General features: G+C 38.6%; 1 long non-coding RNA gene across 1 annotated transcript in view; it reads left to right on the plus strand.

Moving 5' to 3' along the window:
- LOC119703637 overlaps positions 1-27,618 on the plus strand; it is a 122,408-nt gene that overhangs the window by 32,832 nt on the left and 61,958 nt on the right. Inside the window, exon 2 of the long non-coding RNA XR_005257677.1 lies at positions 22,762-22,845. This is a non-coding gene — a long non-coding RNA (uncharacterized LOC119703637). The remainder of the gene's footprint in view (positions 1-22,761; positions 22,846-27,618) is intronic.

The following is a 27,618-nucleotide window of genomic DNA, read 5'->3' on the forward strand; positions in this document are numbered from 1 at the left end:
TGATACAGCAAAATACCCAAGTTTGTGCTGAACCTTAAAAGTCACAAGAAGTCCTAAGTACAGGGAGCCCATGTTTTAAATTCAAAACAATTAAAATCAATCAAAACATTGTGCCAGTGTAATGCTTTGGCATTACTGTTGGCATGACTTCAGCTTCAGCATGTTCTGCTGCCCTATCATCTTTATTTGGGTAAAAGACTAATTTTGTCTGACAGCTCATGGAGCAGGGTTTTCCAGTCCTCCATGAAAGAGCCTCCACTGGTAAACAAAAATACACAGGTGTTGGTAGTATGGAGACTACCTGACAGTGCTGCATGCTGACAAATCTTGTCTGCATATTCTGTGTATGCCATGTGAGCTCTGAAGGAGAAAAAGCATTTTTCTTACAAGACAGACTTTATTTTTCCTGTAGGGCCAGTAAATTGCCAAAGGACTGATTGCTTTTTTTACTTCTGTTTCAGATCAGCTTCCTTACCACCTCTCACCAGGTGTCAGGGGAGACTGTACATCACAGACTGATGTGTCTGTCATGGCTTGGTCATGTCTCTGCTCTACCTCCCACATGTTTGAAATTCCAAGCACACCAGCACACTTTCCTTCAGTGTTACTGGTGGGCTGTGATTTCACCCTCTCCATGAGCTGATATAGGAGCTGTTGGATCAGTCTTCAGTCTGGGCCAGTGCCCCTCTCTCTCAGGTTCTGGTCAATACCTGCTGCTCCCCAAAGGAGTGCAGCAAACTCTACCTTGGCTAGTTCCTGGAGAAGTTCCTTAAGGTAAAGATTTTCCTGAGGGCCATCGGAGATTTGCATATGCTCCTGGCCAAGAGGGTGACTGCTACCATCAGTCACATTAGAACAATCTGCACTCTGGTGTGCTAGAGATGAAAAATATGTACTGGTATTACAGAATTAGTGTACAGAAGAAGAAGCTAGGAATTATTTAACTGCCCCAGGGCCGCTGAGCATTGCAGAGTCATTACTGAGCTGTACCAATATTTTTTTTCAACTGAATAAGAATCCTGGGAGCATCATCAGGATTATAATGATTTTCTAAAGTTATACAATGCTTTTTGGTGGGGGAGAGGAGAGGGGAAGGCACATAGTGAAACAGTGCTCAGGCTTGCTGTGTGTAGATGTTTCTTGCAGACCTGCCAGCTGGTTTCTGCAAGTGCTTTTGTGTAACACTGCTGGACAAAACCACTTGTAGGTGGACGAGTCCCAGTTATTTTGAACCTTAAAGTACTGCAAGCTCTTTTCTGCATGTCTTTGGAAAGGCTCATAAATTTATCTATTACTCTGGTTTATTCAGTGCAAGAATTTTGCTATAACTTTTTCTTTGCTAGCTTAGCTTCACACCCATGTGGCTGTACTTTGCAGCAAGGCTGTGAAGTGTGCAGGCATTTTATAAACTGACCAATAATGCAAGAGGAATAATAAAAAATGAGTGAAAGAATGAGCTTGGGAGAGCCTTTTTCATGGAATTATGAACTCAAATGTGAGGTTAGTATAGAAACATGTCACAGCTTTTGTACTTTTCTCTGCTGACAGCTACGTGTTTGGGGATCAGCTTGCACACATGCAGGCAGTACAGCTGTGGGGAGCCTGACTGCAGCCTTGGTTGAGTTTACTTGGGAGGCATGTAGCATTTCAGAGGATGGTAGGAGATTAAAAGTTGTCCTGCTGCTGTCATATGGTGTCAAGCACCATATGAGTTCTGCTGTCTTATCTGTGCTGGTAAAGCCCTTTGTGAGGTAAAACAACGCAAGTTACAGGCCTGAAGGGGAATCCAGTAAACTAGTGAAAGCTTGTATGTCCTTCCTTTCAAGCAGCTATAGGACACTGACAATTTTTTTTTCCTGAAATAAACCAATAAACCCATTTTACACTGTTTTGTGTATTCTGAGGCATATGTATAGAAAAGAGACTTTTAAAAGGAAAATCAATGTGAGCTTTGATGTTAAATTTAAATACTTGCTTTCATTCCAACCTCTTATAATTGCTATTACCTGATAATTTTGGTTTTTATTTATGTGTGCTGATGTGTTCAAAAGTAGATGCTTATGCTGCCACCTGCATACAATAATCAGCTTGTGCAACCTCAGGGATGAACTCGGCTGGTGGCATAAGCAGAAGCGCTTCAACCAGGACGTGTGCTGATATGTAATCTCCTATGCCTTGATAAAAGTAGATCTGAGGCATCATAGGCATTGAGAGACATACAAAGCATGCCTGAAACTTGATGGGAAATCACCCCTGCTTGGCAGAATCAGAAAGTTAGGCCAAGAGTGAGGTGGGAAATAGAGTCGAATGCTTTGAATTTCTAATGCAGCAAAGAGCAGCACAGGCTGCCTGACACCAGTCTAGTGCCACTTAAGTCTTCTGCTGCCTCCTTGTGCTGGGCTGGGTGCTGGCCTAGATCTCTTGCACTTAACAGTCATCTGGCAGCAGAAAGGGGAGGTTTTTCTGTAGGACAGAGAAATCTGCATTAGCTTCAGAAAAGAAGCTTCCAACAGGTCAGAGAACATATTAAAGCTTCAGGGTGGTCTGTATGAGAAGCAGAAGAGAACCTATGGTTTAATGAAAGATCACTGTGAGTACATGTGAATGATTGCTAGATAAGGAAAAACACAGTCCAGGGAACACCATAATGTTACTAGAAGCTATTCAGTGCAGCACAGTACATGGCCATAAATTTCATATGAAGGTTATAACAGTTTTCTCCTCAACAATTACACACTGAATGACTCTGAAAATGATAGTAGGCTCATCTGACATGTCTTTATAATAAAATATTTTTTAAAAGGGGAAAATCGGAATGAGAAAAATAAGGAGAATAGTTGTATTTTGCCTTCTCCTGGAGTATCAGAGAGCTATATGCAAGAGTGCTCTATAAAGTCATATGGAAGACAATGATGGGGAGAAGTGAACATTTTGCTTCTCATGGCCACACACACAAAGGCAGAGACTGGCCCTTCTGTCTGAGGTCTTTGAGGTCTGTGTCAAGAGGAGCAGAATACAGCACCAAAATCTGGAATCTAATACTCTCCATTACCTGTGTAATGAGAGTAATACCTGTCTAGAATGCCTTTCCTCCTGCACTCTGTGCAGGGGTGTTTCAATAGCCAGCATGTTCCTGCTATGAGTCTCACTTTTCTGTCCTGCTTCCTGTCCCCTACCCTTCTGCTATAAGGCAAGGCGACCCTACCCTCAGGGGTCTCCTTCAGCATTCAAAGGTTCAGGACCAGCTGGGTACCAGCTGCTCCAAGATCAGACCCATCTCTCCTAGGTACAGCCAGTAGCTTCAGCAGCATCTGGCAGGACTCAAGTTCCTGTTCTTTTCCTTGTTCTCTCCTAATCTCACTTATTGATGGAAAGCTATACTTCAGAATGCATTAATCTTTTTTCTTTCCTTTGCTTAGTAACTAGTTTTATCTGCATTTTCATCAATTCAATGCATCAGACAAAATCCTGAATCAGTTTTGACCTGGGAATCTTATGAAATCAGCTAAGAATGTTTTTAATTTGAATATATAAATATTTTATTTATAGATCACATTTAATAACATGAGCGAAACCATATTTGTGGTGTGCCAAGAGCTGGAGTTATACTGAATAATATTCCCATGCAGCCTGATGACTGTGTGGTGCTCTGGGGATAGGCAGTATTCTACAACACTGTGGAAAATACTGATGTTAAAAGTTGGTGCAGTTTTACTGTAAACATTGTTGAGAAAATAAAAGAAGCTGCAATCTGCCTTTGGTGGAAGTGAATTAACTGGCAGCATCTTCATTGGCAGTTTGTCAGTTTTACACCAAAGCCTAATCTGGTCTATAAGAACAATCTCAACACAAAGATACTGTAGTAGGAAGCTGCAAACAATGACTTCTTAAGTTCTTCTATCCCTTAAACTTTTACCAGGGCTGATTTGGCCAGGTTTCATGTAATGTAGTTAAACTTCCTTCTTTGGTATTGCACTTTTTTTCCCCTTTTCAAACACGTGTTTTTTCTCTCCCTCTCATACTAGCAGATGGTCTCCAGTTATATGCAGGAGCTTCTGTTCCCTGGGTTGCTATGCAACAAAATGCATCCTATCTGCATCCTTTCTGCACTGTATCCCGTTTCCGTTCAACAACTCAAAATAACCAGCTTAGTGCTTCAACATGCTGCTTCCTCTTTTCTACAGAGTTGAATATCTATCAAGTATCTTCCTGGGCTTCCTATCTCTTCCTGTTACAGCCTTGAAAAAAAATGTGTTTGCCCTGAATTGATTTTCCTCATCACTTCCTATTTACATCAGTCCACTTAGTGCTAAGGCAGGCAAAACATACATAAATGAGTCACGCAGCTGCTAGCCCATAAAAAAAAAATAGTGTCAGCCAATTGTGTGATGTTTGAAAGCAAGATTCTTCATTGTTGTCAGGTGTGGAGTTCCTGTTTGTCCTTTTTATCGTGGCTTTGTTTCCCTACTGATACCAGAAAGTTGAAAACAAACTTTTTCTTTTTATTTTTTCTGCTGGACTGGTGAAAAGGAAAATATTAATCTCCAGCACAGCAAAGGAGAAGATGTGACAGAATTAGTAGCATGGTTTTCCCTGGCTGATAATGAGGAAAATTTTTTGATGGGGTTAATTTTGTGTTACTGGACATGGACTACTATGGTTGCAATTGCAAGTGTTATGAAGTACTTGTTTAGTATTCATTGCCAACACTAGGTTTTGCATGTTCTAAAGCATCTACAGTGCTTTTTAATGCTCATCAGGCTAAGTGCAATTACTTTGCACTTCTAATATGTATAGATGAAATTAATTCCCAATTTGATCATATGCTGGCATTCTCCAGAGCAGGGAATGTAAGCTCTGGAAAACCTTTTGTTGCTTGCTTCATAGATAATTCAGTAGGTTAAAGGACAGAAGTTTCTTTTTTGTAACTTGAGAAGTCTAAAGTTGGGCATGTGGTGCATCCTCAGCACCTAACTCCCTCTCTAGTCAATGGAGGAAGAGGTACCTTCAGTAAATGAATTACAGTAATTCAGTCATTCATTCACTAAGATAGGTGGGATGAATCACTGAGACACAGGATTTGTCTTTTTAGCAACAGTCAAAAGAATTTGGCTGATAGCTTGAAATGTCTGATTTGCAAACTGCTGAAGTGAATCTGGATGTTAGCAGTCTGTTTTTGTATAATTACAGAATATTTTTCTGTTTCTGAAAAATAATTCCCATTTGTTGGTATTCTGTGCCATCGTTTCCTGGTACAAGTAATTTGGTCAGTGTTAAAACTAGAAATATGAGTAACCACTCTGCCAGTTTGTTTTCTTATAATTGTTCTTTAGGGGTAATATACGTAACTAAATATCTGGGGTTTTTTTGTAGCTTGAGCTCAGCATATGTTACACAAAATCCAGTTTTACATTTCTGGAGCAGAAGTGTGCCTAAAAATCCTCTTGTTGCCAGTAGCAGTGCCCATGCTCAGATAAGGACTAGGTTAAGACCAGCTGAGTTCCAGCGCCCGAGGCTGTCCAGATTGCAGTTGAAATAAAGCTTTTGGTGAGAGATTATTCAAGGCAGAGTTAGATGATGCTTACCCAGAGCACTGTTTTAAACTATGTGGAAACAATTTTCCATGTTGCCTGAAAGCAGAATTTAAACCATCGTTACATTTCTGAAGGAATCTGACAAGTTCTTTTATTAGATATCATTAGTTTTCTACAGATCAAGTCGACTTCGGAAGTCTGTGCTTCCTGCATGGTTATTGACTTTTTATTTTATTTTTCCTAGAGCTATCCATCAGTCATTCTGGTTTTGACTCCCTGGCATGACCCTCCTCCAGGAGCTGGAGGTGCAGGGCAAGGCTTGTGCTTCTGGGGTTGCTGGGCTCCTGCTGTCCTCACTGCCAGTACCTCTCTCAGCCCTCTGGCCACGGTTCTTGGCTTTCACCTTCCCTCCCACAGCCCACGATAGGCTTTGGCAGGGACAGGCAGATTTCTGCAGCTTGTGAGTGCTGCCTCTGCGCTGCCTCTCTCCTTGGAACCTTCTTGGCTGGCACGAGGAGCACAAAGTAGAGCAATTGAATTCAAAGCATTCCAAGTGGAGATACAGCACCTTGGACTACAGCATTTATTGAAGCTGAGGGTCCTCTGCTCACTCTCTTTTTTGCTCTGCAGAGAGCAAAAAACCATGGGCACTGCCAGAGGATGTCTTAGGAGCAGCTTTTCCTTCAGGAAGCTCAAACCCCCACTGCTACTTCCTTACTCTGTGCTGGCAGCTTGTGCATGGGTTTACCCCTGTCAGAGCCCAGTCTCAGGGCTTCTACTTTTCCTCCACCTCCCCAATGTGCTGTAAAGTTGAGGATTCCCACTTTTGCTGCTCCCCCTCTACTCTGCACCAAGGTCTTCGTTTAGAGGCTCCCACTCTGCCTTCAGGAGCAACAGAACTGATTCTGGCCACCAGGTTATAGTTATCCTCATTCTGAGACAAACTAGATGGATTTCAACTTGCTACAGAAATAGCAGTAGATAATGAATAGTATATTTATTTAGAAAGTGCCAGTTTCAAACGGACTTTAATAATAGAATAAAATTAACACACAGAGGTATTTTTCCCTGTTGGATATTCAGAAAACCTTACGCAGGAGGAGTATGAGTGCTGTAGTTCAGCAAGGTGTGGGAGTTGTTGGATGTTATCTGAAGGACTGTCTGTGTGGAAAGGCAGCCTTGGGTGTTCATGCTTTGCTCTAGCTTTAATATTTTGGAAGCTGTGCATTCAAAGGATAAGCAATGAAGGAGGACGGTTTTGGAGAAGCTGTCAGTGATCGTCTTTTTAAGTAATGTGAGCCATTTTCTAATATCATGAAAAAGGAGAGGAGTGAAATTCAGGAGGGGGGAGGGAGTTCTACCCAGTAGGAACTTTCACAGCAAAGGGTAAGATGGGTTTTGCTCTGAGAAAGGATGGAAGGATCCCTCTAGACAGATGATGTCTCTTCATGAGACAGGATGCGAACTGGAATTTGGATTATAGCCCACAAAATTTAAGAAGAAAAAGGCAAGGCTAATGTATACTTTATTCCTTCATTCTGATTAGTACTCCCACAGCCAAACATCTCTGATGTCCCAGGATCTGTGCACTTGGGGACAGTTGAAAGCTTAGGCCCCACATTCAGCATGTGTCAAACACAGAGCAGTGGCAGGTGTGCTGTGATTGGCATTGCTTATTTTATCCATATGCATTGAGATGTGTACCACTGTTTAAAATCCATATTAAGATTTCTGGACTCAAGGCTTACTTTTGCTAGCATGGGGTATGTATAAATTAAAGCACAGTTGGTTCTTTTTGTAGATCTTTCCTTTTAATAAAACAAATATTGCCATAACCACAACCACAGAATGGTAGGAAATGGTAGCTGTGGCCAAGTTATTTCACAATCACGTTTTTATTGTGAAAATGATACTTCCTTTTAAATGAGCTCAATGCTTATTGCTTCCCAATATAGAATTTAAAGTAATGTATAAGAAAAATATATCCTCAAGACATTATTGCTAATTAGGAGATATAGACAATACATATTGGATTATGACTTGGTAAATGTCTCTTTAAAAGGGAGCTTTGTGCCCTGTTGATGTCTGTCTTAGAAACAAGCAACCTAGAAAGGCACAGAAAAACCAGCAAGGCTAACACATCTTCAGTTCTTTTAAAGCAATGGAAGTCCAGGTTTCATGGTGTTAAAAAGTTTGCTCGCAATTTTCCCTAGGAACCTGATACAATTTGTTCCTATTTGAACTTGAAATTTAGCAGACACTTTTCCTGAGTGTTGGCATGGGTTTGTTTAATTGTAGTAAGAGGTAGGTTTAGTCCCTTTTAAAATACATTCTGTCACTCATCGGATCTATGAGTGGTAAGGTCTTCTCTAGCTCTGCCTAGTGGCAATATAATGATGGAGTCAGAGAAACAGATGAATTCCTATTTCGTATGACAAAAATTTGAAGAAAAATGTTAGGAAAATGTCCACTGGGCCAAATCTTTGTACTGTCTTTGTTTCATCATCCAATAACAAACAGGAACTCCTGGAAGAAATTGTCTTCACTATGATTTTTGTTTGTTTTAAAAAGTCAACAGGGCTAATCCCTGAGAATTAGAGGCGAGTCAGTGGGAGGTCAGAGTGGAAAGCAGAAGTGCAAAGCTGCAACTCATTTAACAAGAGATGAAATTATGTCCATGTGTTTCTCTAATAAGCAATTTGCATTAATCACTTTCTGGTAGCTTCACTAGTGTGTGTCCGTGGAGGCATGTTCTTTCCCAAGCATTGATTGCCATTGTACATTGGAGTTACTTTCAATGTTATTTGCTGAATATATTCAGCATGCATATATGAGGGTTTGCTAGAGGAATATTGTAAACCAGATTTTAACAAAAATGACAGTTACAGCAAAATGTTTCAACACCAGCTCTTTGTCATTGACACAGTAACAGAAGAGAGGCAAGCACAGTAATTAACAAAGCAATCAATTCCAGTTATGCAGATTTTCTGCAAAGAAAAAGAGACTGTTCTGTTAACACATCATGGATTCTTTGATTTTTGCTGCCTTATTTCTCCATGTAGCCTGGTCATTAGGACCTATTTAAGAAAGTCTGGGAATTCATACTGAATTTACAATCTGACTGTATGAAATAAATAATATATCAATAAACAACATTTGTTATATGTAAGCAAGCTATGACTAATATATTGATAGGGTTAGGCCAAGTTCTAGCTCTCTCTACTGGAATCTGTATCTGAAATTCATGCTGAGAATGAGCCCCATTTAAAAAAAAAAAAAAAGTTATTCTCATGCCTCTCCAGAGAGATGGGGGTAGCATTGTGCTGCAGGTTTAGATTTCACATGTAAGATGTTACAGCAAGGGCCCTTGCAGGCTCCTGCTGCTAACCAGCTCCTGGCAGTGGTGGAGCTGCATCCTTCATCCCATGCAGTTACTGTCCTGCAGGACTGGGAATTCAGCTGGCAATAGCTGTGTGGGCAGCTGGAGTCAAGCTCATCCGCACAGTGTCAGGGTCCAGGCACGACCACTGTGGCCTCTGAAAGCTGTAAGGGAGCTTCAGACTCTGGGTGGGGGTGATGTACACAGTATATCCTATGGTATGATACCTTTACAGCATCATGGATGTCCTTGAATAGAATTGTTTTAATGAAATATAATTGCTTTGATTGCCTAGCTTTGATTAAAAGTGATTTCTTCTATTGCTGGAGTTATTTCTTTTTTAAAGCAGACTCAGTAACTAAACTAAACAAATTGAGAAACAGTTTGGTTATATAAGTATATTACCTCTGAGCCCAGAGTGGTCCTTCTCAGTATGTTAAGTTTAAAAATATTTCTAATCCTAACTCTGTAGAAGGTGCTCACAAGGGACAAATAGCTTAATATTGACATAGCCTTAAATATATTGAAAATACATAAATCAGAATAATGAGATTCATAAATATGTTAATATTAATGGAGAAACCTTTTGGGAAATGTAGTCTAAAATCAAAGAAAAAGATGAACTTGAGATGTAAGCAATGATTCTAGTTAAATTAATAAAAGATTGGATATTTTGTTCCTCAAGTCAGAAAAAGACATTACATCCTTTTGAAATTGTGCTTATGTCTTTAATACTGTCATAAACAGACCACAAAAAATAGTAGAGGAAAAACCTAAAGGTATCTGTATAAGGCTGTTAATAAATTAAAACACTGGAATGATTTGTTTTTCACATCATGGAAGGAGGAAAGCACCATGAAGCCTTTCTTTCAAAAATTCTCTCTAGAATCGATGGACTAATTCTACACTGAATTTCAAGGCTATAAAACTTTATTAGCAAGAAGAATATGTATATTGTTATTCATTTGTTCACACTGCAATGGTTAAGGTCCTGTCAGCATTTCCATTAAAAACCCCTATAATTTAACAGGAAACTCCAACACACATAAAAATACATTCAGGCTGCATTTGACAAAAGGGCTGCTCTAACCAGATTCTCAAAATTAATTCTATTAAGATGTTTTATAGCTTGAAAAGAAGTGAGTCATGTTCTTAGAGGTACATACAATCTCATACCTTCTGCAAAGTATCACCCATGTCAGCAGCTGCCAAACCAGAGCTCTTTATCCCCCCTTTCCTGGCTGACCCCCACTGTCCATCCACTGCTGCACAAGGAAGTCTATACCTCCTGTCCTGCTTCCAGTTACTGTGCCACGTTTGACTGCTCTGCATTATTAACCTTTGTTGGGCTGTGTGATTTTTGTTTTGAAAATTCTTCCAAAGAACTTTGGCACTGTCCAGGGCATGGGACAGATTCAATATGCAAAGATCCTGTATTGTCTGGACTGAGCTTCTGATGAAGGCTTCTAGGGCAGCTGCACTGTCTGTGGATGAGGACCTAGTTCTGCCCCAGGTCAGGGAGCTGAGGATGATGCACAGAATCCCAAAGGGGGGCTGGGCTGGCCCTGCCTAGTGTCCCCATTGCAGAGGGGCAGGGGGTGAACCCCATCTTAAGCCCTACACTGAACTCAGCAAGTGCACTGATGTGGAGGGGCGTCTTTGCAATCCCCTCCTCAAGCACTTTGAAATGAATAATCACATCCTCTGCAAAAAGCTGATTTTTATGTCTGAATACCAATGTATTTTGATATAGCAAGAAATGTTTTACTGCTAATGATTTAAACAGAGGCTTGTAGTATTTGTGTCTAAGGCAGAATACAACTCAGGAGTGTTCAGATAGAGTTTGTTAGCAAAGTAAACTTTGGCTGTTGAAACTACCACACCTTCATGCTTTAAGCACAGTCAGTGTAGGGACATCACACCTCCTGGATATCAGACAAGCCCTGGTAAGCTGGCCTTGTCAGGGTGGGAAACAAGATAGTCCAGATGCTTTTGTTTTCTAATATATCATAAATTCTTCAGTGAATGTCTCAGTCTGGTTGATTAAGATTGCAGAAAATCATGGGGCTTTCTGAGCAATTATTAAGTTGAAGTTGTTTGTAGAAATTTTCAGCTTCTCTACTGCTTAGTTGAGCTGTCTGCTGTGTAACAGCAGAAGCCAGACTGTAAAATACTGTTTGCTCCACTTCTTTAAAGTTCCATCAAAGATCGCTCTCGTTCATGTGTAGCTGACTACTGTACATCAGCAATGTTTTCAAATCTCAAATCAATATCCTGGATGTTTCCAGAGAAATTAATTAGTCTCACTGAGGAGTTGCTTTCCTAGTTTGGAAAAAGCCCCCTTTGCTCCTGTTGGTATTGATTAGACAGTCAACTGGATAGACACAATGTTTACCCTCCTAAGAGGTCAATTTAACTGCTCCAGGCACTACAGTAAATGTAAGAACACACTTTTCTGCTGTTTGGTTTATAAGCATTGACCACACACAGACTCTTGGTTAAGTAAAATTGTTTCAGGCTATTGTTTCACTACCCATTTTTATGAATACCTATCCTTGATTCTAATATGATTCTTAAATAAGTAATTTTCTGTTCAGAGATGATCACTTCCCTAACAGCATTATGTATTAAAAAAAAAATCTTTATTTATTGCCAAGGAAGCAGACAGATTTTATCAAAAGGAAGTTTTATGATTAATTAAGTCATTTAAATGCTGAAATTATGAAATCCTACAATGTGCATTAGAAAATAATTTTTGAGTACAAACCAAAAGCTCATTAATATAATTTGCATATGTCTCCACAACGGTACTTAGTTTTTTGCAGTGTAGGAGTGATGCAATATTTTTCCCAGAGTCAGAGCTGCCCTTCACATTTTTATGTAAGATGTTTCTACAGGAATGTGCTGCCTTCACCATATAACTTAGAGATGTGCATTTTTAAAACTACATGAAAAGTATGTTTAAGCTGTTTATTCTTACATGGTACAGATTTTTATGAGAAATTGATGACTTCATTGCAGACTTTGGACAGGTGTTGCAGTGCTTCCAGAGCTGCAGACCTCCCACCCCTTGTTCTCCAGTAAAAAGTTTGGAAACTAGGAAATTTTCTTTTGGTATTTCCTAATGAAATGGTTTTCTTTTTTCTGTGTCATTCTCCATTTTCTGTCAGTAAACATTTTCCTAGAAAATACCCAGCAATCCCCAAAAAGGAAAAAAATCCCAGCAAGCTCAAGTGGCCTGAAAATGAAAGGATGTTTGTGGGGCTGCCTTGCACTGGCTTTTAACCATTGGTCTTAAGGTCTCCGGTTTATAATGTTAGCATGTCATCAGGAAATAAAACCAATAGTGAAATTCTCTCCTTATCTGAAACGTCCTAGCTCAGCTGGAGTTTACTTCCCAAGAGATAATGAGAACTGTAGGACCACGGAACCCTTTGTTTCAGCACATAGTTCAGTGTTTTGTGTGTCTCAGGAGCCAGTGAGACTGTCCTTTAGCTTACTGTTTTGGACACGTTCTGAGCAGAGAGGAGACATGGATCAAGGGCCCTTGAGCAGTAGAGGAATTCAAACATTGTTTTCTGGGGGGAAGTGCTCTCACCTCTGGGGTCCTGCTGGCCAGGGAGGGACTGCTTGGGCTTTTAAAAAAATTTTTTTTTTTTAAATTTTAGTCCTTGGTTATTTTGAGGTGACACTGTAACTTTGGCAATAACTGAATAGGTCTTTGCCAAAAACCACATTTGATGAATGCTTTATTTGCTGAAAAATCCCTCAACTCTGTGTGAACAATTATGGATTTAAGTGAATTCTCTCTAGAGAGTATATCAGATCATTTTAGAGTGCACAGAGTAAAGTTAGAAACCCAGAAAGTGTTCTGCAGTCAGCTTCCTGCATGTCTATTAAAAGTGGGAAGCCCTGTTGGGTTTTCCTTCCTATGACAGCTTGCCCATAACTCTTTAATCAGTTTTCCATAGCTGAAAAGTGTTGTTGGCTTTGTTTATTACAGAGAACTGTGAGTCTGTTTTCTTCTTGGTATGGCCAATGTGAATCATGGTCTATAAACATCCTGTTGGTATTGATGGAATAACTGGGGACTTAATAAGACTTTGATCTTTTCAAGTAGCTCACATATAAGGCACAATGTCGGTACTCTTCAAAGTGTTAACATAAAAAACCAAAAACCAAGAAATCCTCATACAGGAAAAAAGTCTCCATGAGTGTAGGGTGTACACTGAAATGTTATTTCATGTGCCATATTTCTAAGAATATATCTGAAACCCTCTAACATATTTGGATCCAAGGAATACAAAAACCGATTTGATTTCTTTCTGCTATTTGATAAGAATATATTCAGGAATTTGTTGCAAGAACTGTGAGAAGGATGAGCTGTTCTGAAATTTAAAAAATTAAAATTATTTTTCTGTTTTCTTCTTTTTTATTTTTTTTAATTTAATCTCCTATATACACAATGGCTGATATCAGTTATAGAAATGGTTATATGTATATATATGGCTATATACATGGTGATATAATTATCCTTTAGCAAAGCCCAATTTCTTCTTGTGTCTAAGGCTGGCAAACAGTGCTGCATGTAAAACCAGAGTTTTAATTAATATGACATAATTGATGATGCAGGTATTCTGAAAATAGAACATGTGTGAACCAGTCAACAGTTATGAAACAGATTTTAGAAACATCATTTACAAGGTGGGGTTTTTTTGTTGGTTTCTTTTCTGCAAACTTGACAGTCCTTTAAAGATGACCCTGTAGAGTACAATAGATGGGACAAACAGTGAGAGACAAGTTTCAGATTGCTTTTGAATAACATCTAAAGCTTCGTGGTGGCCCCTTTGATGTGAGTCCAAGGGGACTGACCACCTGTGTTGCTTTGTGCAGTGATGATTTGTTAATCAGGAAAACAAGAAATACAATACAGCCTCAAGTAAACTTTTAAGGAATCAGAGATTAAATTTAGTGGGTTTTTTTCGTGATCTTTGTCAGACTTTATATAAAATAAGTAATTTCATCAGCACTATTAACTGCTTAATTCAGTGATTTTGCATCCAGACTTCCAAGATCATAGATTTTTAATTTTAAAAATTACTTTCCCTTTATCTCCTAGAATAAACTGAATAAAACAGGTTTGGCTTTTTCAAAGGACAATCAATGTATATGACCAGTTCCTTTTTACAGCTTTACAGATGTGAAGTTTACTCAGGGACTTTTCACTTCACGAGTCATGACAGATTATTGAATATATTTCTAAAGTAGCCACTACTATAGCAGAATCTCCTGTGGCCTGATTTCTTCCCTAAGAATAAACAAAAGGATTAACCATTATTATTTTACAGACATTTAGAAAGATGAAATAACTTGATATTATGGGATAATAAATGCTGATATCCACACTCTTTCTTGTTTCCACAGATTTCAATACTTATCAATGCAGCAATGACAGATATTGTTCAGTTTTTATATTGGCTGTAAATCAACCATTCTGCAGTCATCTGAAGTGGTAGTAAATACCACCTCTTTATAATTTCCTGAACATAAAAATTATGTCTCTTACTTCAACTAGGAAGTTAATGTCAAGAGGATATATTGAAGCTTGAACTTCAGTAATAGAGTGCTGGACTGGTGAGCATCATAGTATTTAAGATATTTGCCAGTCATTTTTTCCTTTTCAGAGAGGAATTGCCAAGGGAAAGGACAGGGTTTTTATCGATGAACCTACAGAATACTGTCTTCTAGAATGTGTAATGTTCTTTCTCTACAAAGAGTTCCAAACAATCAGTAATATAAGGTTTTCTTCAATAATGAAATTTTAGCTTGTCATATTTCTTTCTAGAACACGTATCTGAAGTAAAACTCATCATACAAGTTTAGGTGTATTTATAACGAGAGAGAAAGTTGCTAGGGAGTACTTAAACTTCAGATATTCTTGGGTGAAGGGCAGAGTGATTGAGAAATGCCAGTTTAGTTCAGGCAAGGACACGGAGTTCAGTTCATGTCTGCAACACTGGTACAAAGGAGGTTTAAGGCCACAAAGTTACACAGATTTGAATGTTAGGGGGAAAGCATCAGTGTCCTCCAGACTTGTTTTATAGATTGCTAAGCCCCCCCGGTGAATTTAAGTTTCAAATGGCTTCCTCCTTGTTTAGGACCTGAACTCAAACCTACCTTATAGGATGCAGGCTATTAAAGGACGAGACCAAAAGGTTCTGTCATGTGGTGTGCTGAAGGTCTGCTGAAAGAGAATGCACTAAAAATTCCTCCAGCTTTTGAGTCCTCACCATAAGGGCTGGGAGAAGCTGAGAAGCTTGGGGCTGTAGCTGTTCTAGGCTGGCTCTAGGCCCCCAGCTCTCAGTTTGTGTCCAGAGCACTTTCAGCCCACACCTGGGAGTGCACATTGTGGCTCTTTTCAACACACACCCTGGAGCATTGGGTAACACAGGCATGGGCAGAGGTGGGGGCCCATGCCAATCTAACCTGTGTCTTTGGGTAAGGGAGTTGGCTCCTTACAGAGTGGCGGCCTGCGTAAGAGCTGGAGTAGAATAAAATGACATAAGCACAAAAGGACAACAGTGATAAAATTGCATGGGCAAAGTTCTCTTACTACTTTGTGCTGCAAGTTTTATTTGTAGGCTTTATTCTTTTCTCAGTGTGCCTTTGTGACACAATTCCATGTTGAGGATCTCCTACTGTCATCCAGATAAATGTGTTTCTACCTAAATAATACTGCAAGCTCACAAATTCCACTTAGGATTTGTTTAGTTCTGTTTAGTAAAACTTTTCAAGTGAAGTGTTGCTGTTTTTGCCTTGCTTACTTTAAATCCACCTTTGGGATTAGTTTGGTTATTTACTCTTAATAATGGAAATAAGTCAAAGGGGAAATGCTTTTCACACTGAGCAGGCACCATGTTCTTCTGGAATGAGCATTCTTTTCCTTTGTTTTCCAAACAGTCTTTTGATTTCTTTGGTTTTCCTTTCATGACGTTTAGGAGAAAAGGAAACTGCTGTTGAACACGGGATGCCTGGGATTTCTGTTTTACATTAGACTTTTTTAAATATTTGAACTCTGCTTTGTGACGGAACAAATTAGAGCTGAAACCGCAGGGTGGGTAAGGAGTTTCAAGGTTTCCTTATTTGATTTTCAGGGGTCTATATTTACCCTACTCCATTTTATACTGTGAAGTACCCTTTCTGCTCATTCTAAACAGTCTTTTTATTGGTAGCAGGCTTCTAAATTCATAGTTACCTGCACAGCAGCTGCCAATCGTCTCTACTACTATGTTTAAAGCAAACCAACCGAACAACAAAACCCCAACAAAAATAGCAGATTTCTTCTGCTTTGTGCTTTGGCAGACAGATGAAAACTTCCCTTATGCCCTGTTTCATTTTTGTTTATCCTCACTGCCTATCTCAAAGCACAGTTTTTAGTAGGTTGATTTCAGCTTTATGAAAAGTTAAAGCAGTGTGTTTTCCCTTCCTTAGTAAGCAGCTGGTGAATCAGAGACCTGCATGTTGCAGTTTTGTTCAGTGGGACACAGCAGTGCTGGCACTGCAGACTGGTGCCTTCCCAGAGACCCAGCAAGACATCAGTACTCAGTTCAGATGCTTGTGACAAGGAGACCTGTAATCTCCTTGCTTCCATATTTGCTGTGTGATAGAAGCTTGAGAGAGATTCACTTGTTCAATAAAAAGGCAAGTGAGATGAAACTCATTTCCTAACATATTTTATCTATGCCAGCAGTTTGGTAGTTCTTATATACAGTAAGCAATAAAACTAGTTAAAAGATCATTAAATAACTCCCATGAAGTTATAACAATGCAATAAAAAATCTAACCAACACAGAGCACCTTGCATCATGGAGCCCTTTAATCAGCCTTTTCCTGGCTGTGTTCAAACCAGTGACCATAAATCTATCAGCTATCCAATCTCCAGCACTGCATTTCCTCTTTTGCTCTGAGATCCTGGGCCACCATGGAAGGAGAGCTGAAATCTTGCTGTAGTTGCTGTGGTGTGCCAAGCAGCTGTTCAAAGCTAGAGAAATTGCTTTGAACAAGGCAGAGAGAAGTTCTGATTTTAAACTTCTATATTAAAGTGGTAATGAAATGTATTTTTGTACATAGCTTTGAAAATCCCCACTGTGGAATCATGTGCTATCAAGGGTCATTTTAATAACATTGATTGTTAAAAGACACAGCTCCCAGTGTAAAACCAGAACTCATTAGAATTCAGGATAGAGCTGATTACAGAGGAATGCGTAAAACTGAATATTAAGAAGATTAAGAAGAGCTGGGTATCAGTGCTATATTCCAAAGGGAAATCCACCATGTACTTACTGTCCCAATCAGTGGTACCCAAAGGCAATGTGTACCTCTGTGAGCGTACCCTACTGGAGAGGGAACTCTCAGAGTTTGGCCAAGGGTAACTATAAATATTAAAACCTTTATTATCAATGTTTGATAGAAACATAAAAAATTTATGGTTGTATACAAATTCTTTCTTTAGCAGAGGAGACACATGAGATTTTATACTGCCACTGTTAAGTCACTTTTTTCTTTCAGACAAAACCTAATTATTTCTGCCCAAATTTCTTTCTTTCATTAGCAGAGGTAGCATCATCCAAAAGAAGTAAAATAGAATGAATAGCTGAAGCTCTGTATATAGTTAAATAGCAGATTCTGCATCAAGGTCATTCAGATAGGCTGTTCTGCTATGTTTTGTTTATTTTTCTTTTTTTTCCTTTTTTTAGTTTCCAGTCCCCTAGCCTCTCTGCCTCCTTTTGCTATTCAGTATGGGTTTGTCACAGACTCTCTTGTTTAGAAACAAATGCATTCAGACATCTTTGGTACTTAGAAAAGCAGTCTTAAATTATAGCAATCATTAACATACCAGGAACACATAGGAGTTATCCAGCATATGGGGAAAAAAAAACCTGGGAAGACTTCAGTGCACTCTGTAACTGTACAAGATGGAAATTAGAGGTATCTACCCAAATGTGAATTTCCATGCCCCTATAACATGCAAATGGAATTATTTTCCACATTGTTGAGAAAATTCATTACGTAGATGTAGAATCTGAAGAGGGAACCTTTTAGTCTCATAGTGGGAAGCTGTAGGAGATGTAGCAACATGTATTTCTATGTCTTTAAAATATGTATTTAAATATGATTATCAGAATGGAAATGCAGAATCAACCAATCTTACACTGTTTGTGCTAATGGAACAATAAGTGTAAACTTCCTGAAAAATACAATGTGCAGAGAAACTGTTTTAGAAACTAAGACTAAGAGTCAGTAGTGACACTAGTATCATTTTAGAAATACATTTCATAGCTCTCTTGTGAAGTATACAAAAAATCAGGACGTACTGGATTTCTACATTTTACCACTGTTTTCTAGTTTCTCAGCTGGTGTCTTTTAAGCAGCCAGACACTGGGTACTCACTGGGAGCCTTTCCCCCTCCCAGCATCACCTCCAGTAAGGCCCCAGCTTGGCTGTATCTCTGTGTGACACTGCAACAAATAGCCAACACTCATCTCTTTTGTTTGCCTTGGCCCTCTGCAAGTCCAGCAACATTATTGTTGCAGAAGCATTTGAGAAATACACAGAGGGGATAAAAAAACCCCAAACCAACAGAAACCAGACATTTAAAATATTCTTCTAGGTTACCTATCCTCCCATGTAATGTTACTACCATGCTGCCATGGCCCTACTGCAGGTATTTTTCCTGTGGAAAATTACATGAATCCTCTTGGCTTTCATGCAAACTGTACTGTGTGGCCAACAGAGTGTGAATTTTCATATATTTTCAGCAAAAATGCACACTTAGATGTTACAATATGTTTGTGGTGACACTGCTATTGCACTACTAAGTTGCAAGATTCATTTCACATACATTGCTTTAAGTTTATTTAATTTAGATTAACAAAAGCCATCATAGCATTAAGATAATCAAAACTGCATAAATACCTGAAGCTTCTTTTGAATAAATCAGTTTTTGAATAGACAAAGAGTAGAATACACTTTCCTGCAATCTAGTACAAAATGCTGTGTATAAAAGTTTCAGTAACTGTCCATGGACAGTCTTTGCTGTAAATGAATGTTTTTGAATAACACCAGTAATCTGAAGGTAATGAAAGCAGTTTATGCAAGGTGCAATAAACAGCCATTGTTGTGTCTACAGAACATTACTTTATGCTACTGTGAAGATTATGCCTTTTTAGTCTTCCATCTCTTTTGAAAAAAAATAAAATTCAGAGGCCACTAGTCTGAAAGAAACAAGGACAAGATAATAACTAGAGACACAATTAATCCCTGTGCTTTGGAATAGGACAAATTGTTACAACAATCACAGAGAAAGCTGTACAGAGGTTACAGGAAGGCAAGTTAATGCAATCCTTAAAAAAGGGAACAAAGAGTGTTAGAAAGAGCTAAATTACTAAAGCAAAGAAATGAAAATACAGCTTAATACGGAACAAATGTTGCATGCTGTGTATTAACAGTGGAATGCTTGCAGAAAATATGGAAAAGTCTTTGTTTACTCAACCCTGACTCATGGGCAAAGGTTTACATAAACTGAGCTTCTCTCCTGATCACAGGTATGTGAGAAGTCCTGTGGGGATGGGTAGTCAATAGGGCTTCTCACTCACTTGAAATCAGTCAAACGTTTGGATTCTGTCCCTCAGGGTACAAACTTGGTCGCATAATTGTCAGCAAAAAGCTTCCATTTTATCACTGGGGCCAAGAAGCCACTAATGCAGCAGGCTGCAGCTCTGTTGCCAGCACTGGGTGCTAAAGGAGCAGCAGAGTGCTGCAGCCAGGGTTCATGGCTGGATCTCAGCCCTGCTCCTGTATGGAGCACGCGGGGCTCTGTGCCCTCCCGAGCTGCTTCTGGGGCTCCCCTTCACACACTGACAGGAATGAGCTTTTGTCTTGTGTGAAAAGGAGGAAATGTTAGCAATAAAAGTCCTGATTAATGAATATACAGAGCAGATCCTGCTTTCAGACATGCCCTTTCAACCTCACTGAAGTTGAGGCTGTCTTAAATCTCATCAGGACTTTTTCAAGCCTGCACCACCTCCAGAAATCCAGAGAGGCTTTGGGATGTCAAGGGCCAGGACCAAGAAAGCAGAGGTTTATACAGTGGAACATCAGAGTGGGGAATGCACCTAGAAAGGTGCACCTAGAGAAAGGTGAATGCACCTAGAAAGAATGACAGCAGGTGATGTAAACCCTTATTACAGTCTACAGCAATTTAGTGAAAGTAAGTCAAAATAAATAAATACCTGCGGTGGAACCAAGAAGCAGCTGACCCAGCCTGAATGAAAACTAAATTGCAGTTGACCCTATTGCATCACTAAATTACCCTCCTCAAGGGGAAGGAATAAAAGTTCCATGTTTTTTTGGTTTTTTTTTCCCGTTTTAAAAAAAGGTTTAAGAATTCAAATAAATGTCTTCTGTTAGTAAATGTGCATGGTAAATACTTAATGGATTGAATTCATTCCCCTCTTTGTGTGCTGACATCCTTCTCGCTGCATAGGGAGATTCTACAGATGTACAGAAATGCTGCACAGGATGGGATGTTTCTTTATGGCATTTCCGTGTGCTTTAAATCTCTGAAGACTTTTCTGTGTGTGTGCTTTATATTGAGTCGTTAAATACAAAAACAAACTTATTCACAAACCAGCTTTGATCTAGGCTTCCTGTGATTTATCTCTGCTGCCTATAGCATTCACTGAAATCCTACCTGATTGTTATTAGCTCCCCAAATATTTATATCACTCCAGATAATCAATGCTTATCACAGCCAATACAGATGTTACGAGTTCCTCAAAGAAAGGCACTGTCAGCATAATATCATTTTAATTATTGCAGCATATGTTTTCAAATAAGTCTTTTCTTTCCAGTATCAATTGAACAGAGTAACTATACACATCTTATTAATAGATGATGTTAAAAATATTATACATGTAAATTACAGCTTTTCCCAATAAGTGTAAGAAGCAATAATGCAATGTCTTGGAGGTATTAATGTTCACTTAATTTAAATCATGTTGCTAGTGCTGTTTTCTGTTCTCATTCCCTTGCGTTTGCACTCTCTACAGAATGTTTTTCATTCAACTGCTGTGTAAAACAAATTTGCTTGTGGGGGTTTGGTGATATAAAGCATCTGACTGGCACCAGTACATTAGTTATTCTACATGTAACTGAAAACATAAATTCAATATTTGGAGAAGTAGAGATAGCAGCATCTGCTGGTTTAGGAGATGCAGATGACATGTTTTTGGTTATCAAGTATGCTCCAAGTTCATGGGGAAGTTCAATGGAGAACACTCTGAGCCCTTCTGTCCCTCAGCTTCCCAACTTTATGTAGCCTCTTACACCCTGCACCATTCTCCAAAACGAAGTGCAATGCTTTTTTCTTTTTCCAAAAGATATTTCAGAGAAAATAGCATTATTTAGTTTGTAAGGAAGACTGAATATTCATCTGTCTCCCAAGAGAATCTTTTTTTTGTTTGTTTTGTTGTTTTTTTTTTTACTTTCTAGATTGAAAGTGATGGCTTGAGCTGACTTATATGGTGTTGTTAGATCACTGACTGCCATCACAGGAGTGCAAACTAAAGAGCAGGCCAAAGTTAAGTTAACTCGGAATTGAATGTAAACTCCTGTTCCTAAAAATAATTGCAATAAATAAGTGGGTAATTTTCAATGCAGTGAATAAACTTTACATTGTTTCATAATTCATTTGATTGTTTCTGTACAGCAACTCTGCTGGAGGACTCTGACAAATGTGATACTCATGCTGTGTGAATGTCTCATTCATGTGCAAACTGTACCAATTCAGGGTAACAACCAGCAGGAATAAAGCACTACCTGCTGACCTACAAACATAAAGGGAAAAGATAACAGGACCATGTTAGTAACACACATTCCATTTTAGGATTAAGGAAATAGTCACTGGAAATAGTTGTGGTTGAACAGACTCTTCCTCTGCTGATTTCTATTAGAAGTGTATGAATTGTTTCCTTTACACCATTGAAATGTAGAAAAAGGGTTTTAATGCAGACAGTTAAATTCATGGTAACAACCCCTATGTTAATGTGCAGAGGTGTACTTGGGAGCAGTATCCTTGTGGCCTGGTCTGTTGCATGGATCTCTGAGGACAAAAAATATCAGGAGATTGAGTGCCACTTGCACACACTCAAAGGGCAGTGGATTAAACGTTGATCCACTGTTTTCCTTCAGCATATATTGAGTCTCTTCAAGTAGAATTTCAGGTCACTTCTGGGGCATCATTGCAGGTAAATGAGCACTGTGTTTATTAGTCTCTCTGGTAGATAAGGAGGTTTCAGTTTTAATGACTGCACGATCAAATATTTGACAAAAAGTGAAAAGCAAAGACCGGACATATATATTCTAAAATGAAAGAGGGAGGAGAATAATGAGTTTGAAAGGAATAAAACACAGGCTGGTTTGTGGAAAAGAATGCTACAAAGGTCTCTGTGTGAATCTTCAGTTCCTGGAGTTTATGCCAATTCCTTTTATTACTATTTCAAGTAACCAGGTACATATGGCATGTTTGTAAGTAAAGCAGTCAATGAAGTTAGTTACACCTCTGCATTTATTACCCTACCCCTGAGTATTATTAACTTTTACATTCCCCATAAAATATAATTTATCACTTAAATAATTTGCTTTGTGTCAGGGTTCAGTGTGCTCCAGTGCTTTCCTGCTCATTAAATGAGATATTTTTACTTAATGAGCCCAGAATGTCCTTTGCATGTAACATTAGAATTGATTTCAAACACTCCATTTTTCTAACATATTTGTATGTAATTTCAGGATGTGGACTTCATTCCCCAGTCTTACTCTGAAGAAAAGAGAGCTACAAAGAATAATGACCCATGAATTCTGGAGAGGAGCACAGTACGTATCTGTGAATATTTAAAAAAACCCTATTATCTACCTGCACTTTGCATTGTTTCATCTACTTTGAAAGTCTGAGTTACTATTTGAGCCTGATGCTGCAGTTATTACAAACATAATACTCCATTAGGAAAGTGTTTTTAGAAGGGACTGCAAGATATGTATTTCCATGAAATTAACAGCATTTAAAAATAACCCCACACTTAGATGTATGTGTGTGATGCCCTGATTGATATAGCAGACAGCTAGTCTTTCAAATGTACGCAGTTCACATATAAAATATATATTCATAGGATAAATAAACATCATAGAACTCTAACAATGTGCACCTAATGGGGATCTGGCTCATCTCTTTGCAATTGCAAATAATCACTTTGCAATTATTTAATAAAATCTGAGTAGAGAAACCCTCTGTTGTGCAGTAAATCATTTGCTCATAATAATCACTGGAACCAAAAACCAGCCCAAACCTCTGAGCTATCTCAGCAATTCCAGGATAAACACTGTGCTGCCACACTTTAAATGGAATTTTGCCACCAGCTAGGTTTCAAGGAGTCAGTGAGTAGTATATGATGGATTCACAAGTGGGTGTTCATTTGAGTCCATTATAACAAATGTGACCATCTGTGCATCAGCTGTACACCACTGACATGCAGGGTGCAAGTCTGCTCAGTCAGGTGCTCAGGATCTATGGCAATTTGCATGGCATGAAACACTCAATAAAGGACAGGAAAGCTGAAATTCAATCCCATAAAAATGCTAATCTTGTAATATAGGTTTTTTTTCTTCTGAGTGAAAAAATATTAACTCATGAAATAAGCAAAAATATATTTAACAGAACTTATAACTTTTTTTCAGAGTGTGTTTAGCCATCATTAAATGTCATATCCACATTTTCCCATGGTTGCCTTGTCTCACCTGATGAAGAGCTTGGGCCTCTCTTTCTGTTTGCTCCTCTGGGCCAGGTTCCTTGGCTGAAGTCTGTTTCCTACAAGGCCCATGCAGCCATGTACCTGTGGTGGAAGTGTTTATTGCAGGCTGAGCCACGGCTACTGTGGCACATGGTGGGCAAAGGAGCACGAGCAGGAGTGGGGCAGTTGGTAGGCAGTCTGTGCCTTGGTGTAGCAGCCTTCCTTAACACACTGTCCTGTTTGCAAGGGGAAATCTCAAAGTTCTCATCAGGCAGACAGAATCAGCCTATTTGAAAAAAAGTTTTTAAAATAGTGCAATAATGTTTCACGAGACTGGTCAAGCCTTGTAGGTCAAGGAGAAAAAGAGAACATTTCCCTGATTGTGGCAATAGGAACTAACAGTAGTGTGACTATACATACAAGTGTATGCAATGTGAGATCATCATCGTGCCCATACAGGAAGAGAAAAACAAATGAAAAATTGGAATCAACTGTTGATTATAATTTAGTGAGAGGTGAATACACTCAGGTTATTTATGAAGGCCATCTTATCATTGAAAAGGCTACTAAGTAAAATAATAGCTCTGATACAGATTGGGGAAACAATGTCATTGAATATGTAAAGTATGAGGGAATGTGTACTCTTCTCTTGCTGTTACCCATCAGAGGGTGCATCACATACCCCTAGGAAATCAGTTTATTTTGCTTTTCCTTACAGTTCTTCATTATTTTGTCCATTGGAGCTGCAGACAGTTAAGGTTGGTGAACTCAAGCTGAATGTGCTTTTCTTTTTAATATTTTTCACTGTAAAATGAAAAGGAAGAGTGTTGGTGTTTTGTTTTGTGTTTTATTTTGGTTATGTTCTTCTCCTTCCTCCCCTGCTTCCTCAATAAAAAATAATGCTCTCCTTTGCTCCAGGAAAATAGTGAAATATCACTTTAGCTACTGAAGTCTGTAATATTGTAGCATAATTTATATGGTCTGATAAGTTCTCAGATGAGAAGAGACTTTTTTTTCCCTTCTGATTCTATAACAGCAGTAGACCTGCTCTTCATTTCATTTTTTTAAGGATAGAAATGGGATATTTTTAAATTTGATTTGTATTACTTTTCTAGATGATAATTATCATTGATTTTTATATTTCAAATTCTAATGTCAAAGAATTTTCTTTTTAAATGAAAAATAAGTGGTTTCAGTAAAATTCCAGTAAAATATCTAGCCAAAATAATTACTTAAAAAAAAAATCTTCTGCACTGTGAATGTTTAGTTACTCTGGATGAATAGTAGTTTGGCTGTTATATAAATCCTGGTGATGTTTCAATATGTGCAGAAAGGAAAATGTGATGCACCTACTTGAGAAATTTCTATGGTGGATCAGCAAGTCTTTTGGACGAGGGCGTTGCTGTGTTGTTTAGACCTGTGTTCTTTTGTGGACCTATTGGAGGTGCAAAACTGGAGCTTTCTCCCCTTTAGAGTGTACCATTCCTGGAAACACATTATATTTTAAGAAAATTCAGGTAGATCATAGAGGAGTTAAGCCTATAATATTTCCTTTATTCCTGTAATTGACAGTTTACATTTTATTACTATGTATACAGCCGATCTTGGCACGGCTATTAGGAAATAATTCTTTTCATCAGGGAACTGCCAAGGCTCTTTTGTGGTTGCTGTTGTTCTAGATCCTAAGCCTGGGGAAGAGCACAGTTTGTTGTGGAAACAGCCAGCAGTCACATGTGAGGTGTTGCAGAGCTGGTCACTGGCACCTATGAAAAGGCACTAACAGGTGCCTGCAGCCCAGCTGAAGGGTGCTCATATGGTGCACCTCAAGGAAGTGAGGAGCACAGCAACCTAAGGTTCATACCCTGATTTTTCTCTGATATTTGAGACCCTTGTCTGTGACCAGAAACGGTTGAAGAATGAATAAACGTCAGATGGATACAAATGTCATTTAAGGGATAAGTGACACTGCTCCACAAGGCTTGTAGCAAAGGATCCTTTATATGCATCTGCAGGAAACAAATTTTACTTATTTTTTTTAATAAACTATTTGTATTTGAGAAATAATCTATGTAGTTTGAAGAGAGTTTGAGACAATGGTGCTTATCAGATTCCTTTTGGGAATGGCAGTAAGTATTTTATAGCTAGTTTCAGTTAACATAAACTTTCCATAAATCAGATACATAACTTTTTACACATGTAGACTAAGGCCAAAGGTTCTCTTCACTCTTTGAGAGCACTGACATTAAATTTTTTATTAGCACCCATGATGAATAATGCACTTGACTTCAGTTTTGACAGTACTATTGAGAGAAACTACTGCAAGTTTCTTGCAGAAGTACCTAAATAGCCAACTTTAATGCTGAATAAAAGTTTATCCTTCTCTTAAATTAATTACTTCTTTGCTCAGTTTGTTACCTCCTGACAGCTGCAGCCTTTCTTGCATCAGTGGTCTCTGTGTTGCAGCTCATAGTGTGTGTTCATGGCTGGCTTTCAGGCTATCATTTCTTTGTGTCTTGGGGCTATGTGGCTTGGTTTTACCTAGATCTGACATTGTCACTGCCATCCACTTTGCCACTGCTGTGTATGCTTGCAGCTCTCCAGAACCTCTTGCAGGGAAATGTAAATTGCTATTCTTAAACATAAACACAAATTTTCATGTTACACACTATTGGCCACTGTGCCCAAGTTCATCTGCAGTTATTTGGGCACTCTCCTGCTTTTATAGCTCAGATTCTTCACACTTTTCTATTTGAGTCCTGTGATGCTTTGACTTCTCTGCTATGTTTGCGATGCTCCCATATTGTTTTCAGTTTGGCTGGAGTAGCTTTGCTTGCTTGCAAAATCCCAGGCTTTATTTTAGATCTTTGATATGCTCTTTCCAAGTGTTTTGATACACTCTGAGTGTTTTATACCAAATCCAAAGAACCATTCAGCTTTCTACCAGGAAGCTAACCCTTCCCTTCATATTGTGAGGTTTATTGCAGTTCAGATCAGTTAAAGGCTTCTCTGTGATTTCTCTCTCCTTTTTTATTGCTTGCTTGAAATTGAGTTTCTTGGGGGTTTTTTGCATGGGAGTATTTTACACGTAGCCTGATTCATATCTCCTTCTAATCACTGCAAGTCTTAAATGAAAATTAAATGCTTGCTGAAAGTTGTGAGTGACACAGGGCAGATTTTCTTTGCATCCTGTGTTCCTGGGAAGTTAAACTGCAGTAAGAAATGCTAAACAGTACAGATCTTTCACCAGAACTTCTGAATTTTCTGAACTGTCATCTGAAAATTGTAACTTACAGAAAATAAAGCCCCTGTAAATGAAACTGGTTCTGATGTTCATGAATCTAACTTCGCTATTTTGCAAGTCTCCTTTTACATGTGAAGTGCAAAATGATTCTATGAAGAAAATGAGCTTGAATATCATTAGACATCATCCTGTATTAATGGAACTGGTTCACTCATATTTTATTCATTAAATAATATTTGTTAATGTACTTTTCTATTTTAAACTCTTACTGTAAAAGAGAGCATTATCACCTCAAAGTATTTGTTTCCTAGAGTGAATGCCAATATTATCCAGTGACGCCATATTCTCCCAATTATGCTGAGGGTTTCTTTCCTAACGGCATTTATTTTCGGGTGTCAACAATACTTCAGTTAAATGTAGTGTAAAGTGCACTTATTTAGCAAACTTGTCCTTCAGAAAAAGGTTTTTTTGTCTTTAAAATGCCACTAGATTGTTTCTTTCTGTCAGTGCATGATACAATAGAAATCTTAAATCAATAACACTTCTTACTCCTATGCAATTGATGCATAACATCCTTCTTCACACACAGGTTTAATGTGTTGTAAATTAATTATCTGGAAT

Source organism: Motacilla alba, chromosome 8 (assembly GCF_015832195.1).
Source record: "Motacilla alba alba isolate MOTALB_02 chromosome 8, Motacilla_alba_V1.0_pri, whole genome shotgun sequence".
NCBI classification, from domain to species: Eukaryota; Metazoa; Chordata; class Aves; order Passeriformes; family Motacillidae; genus Motacilla; species Motacilla alba.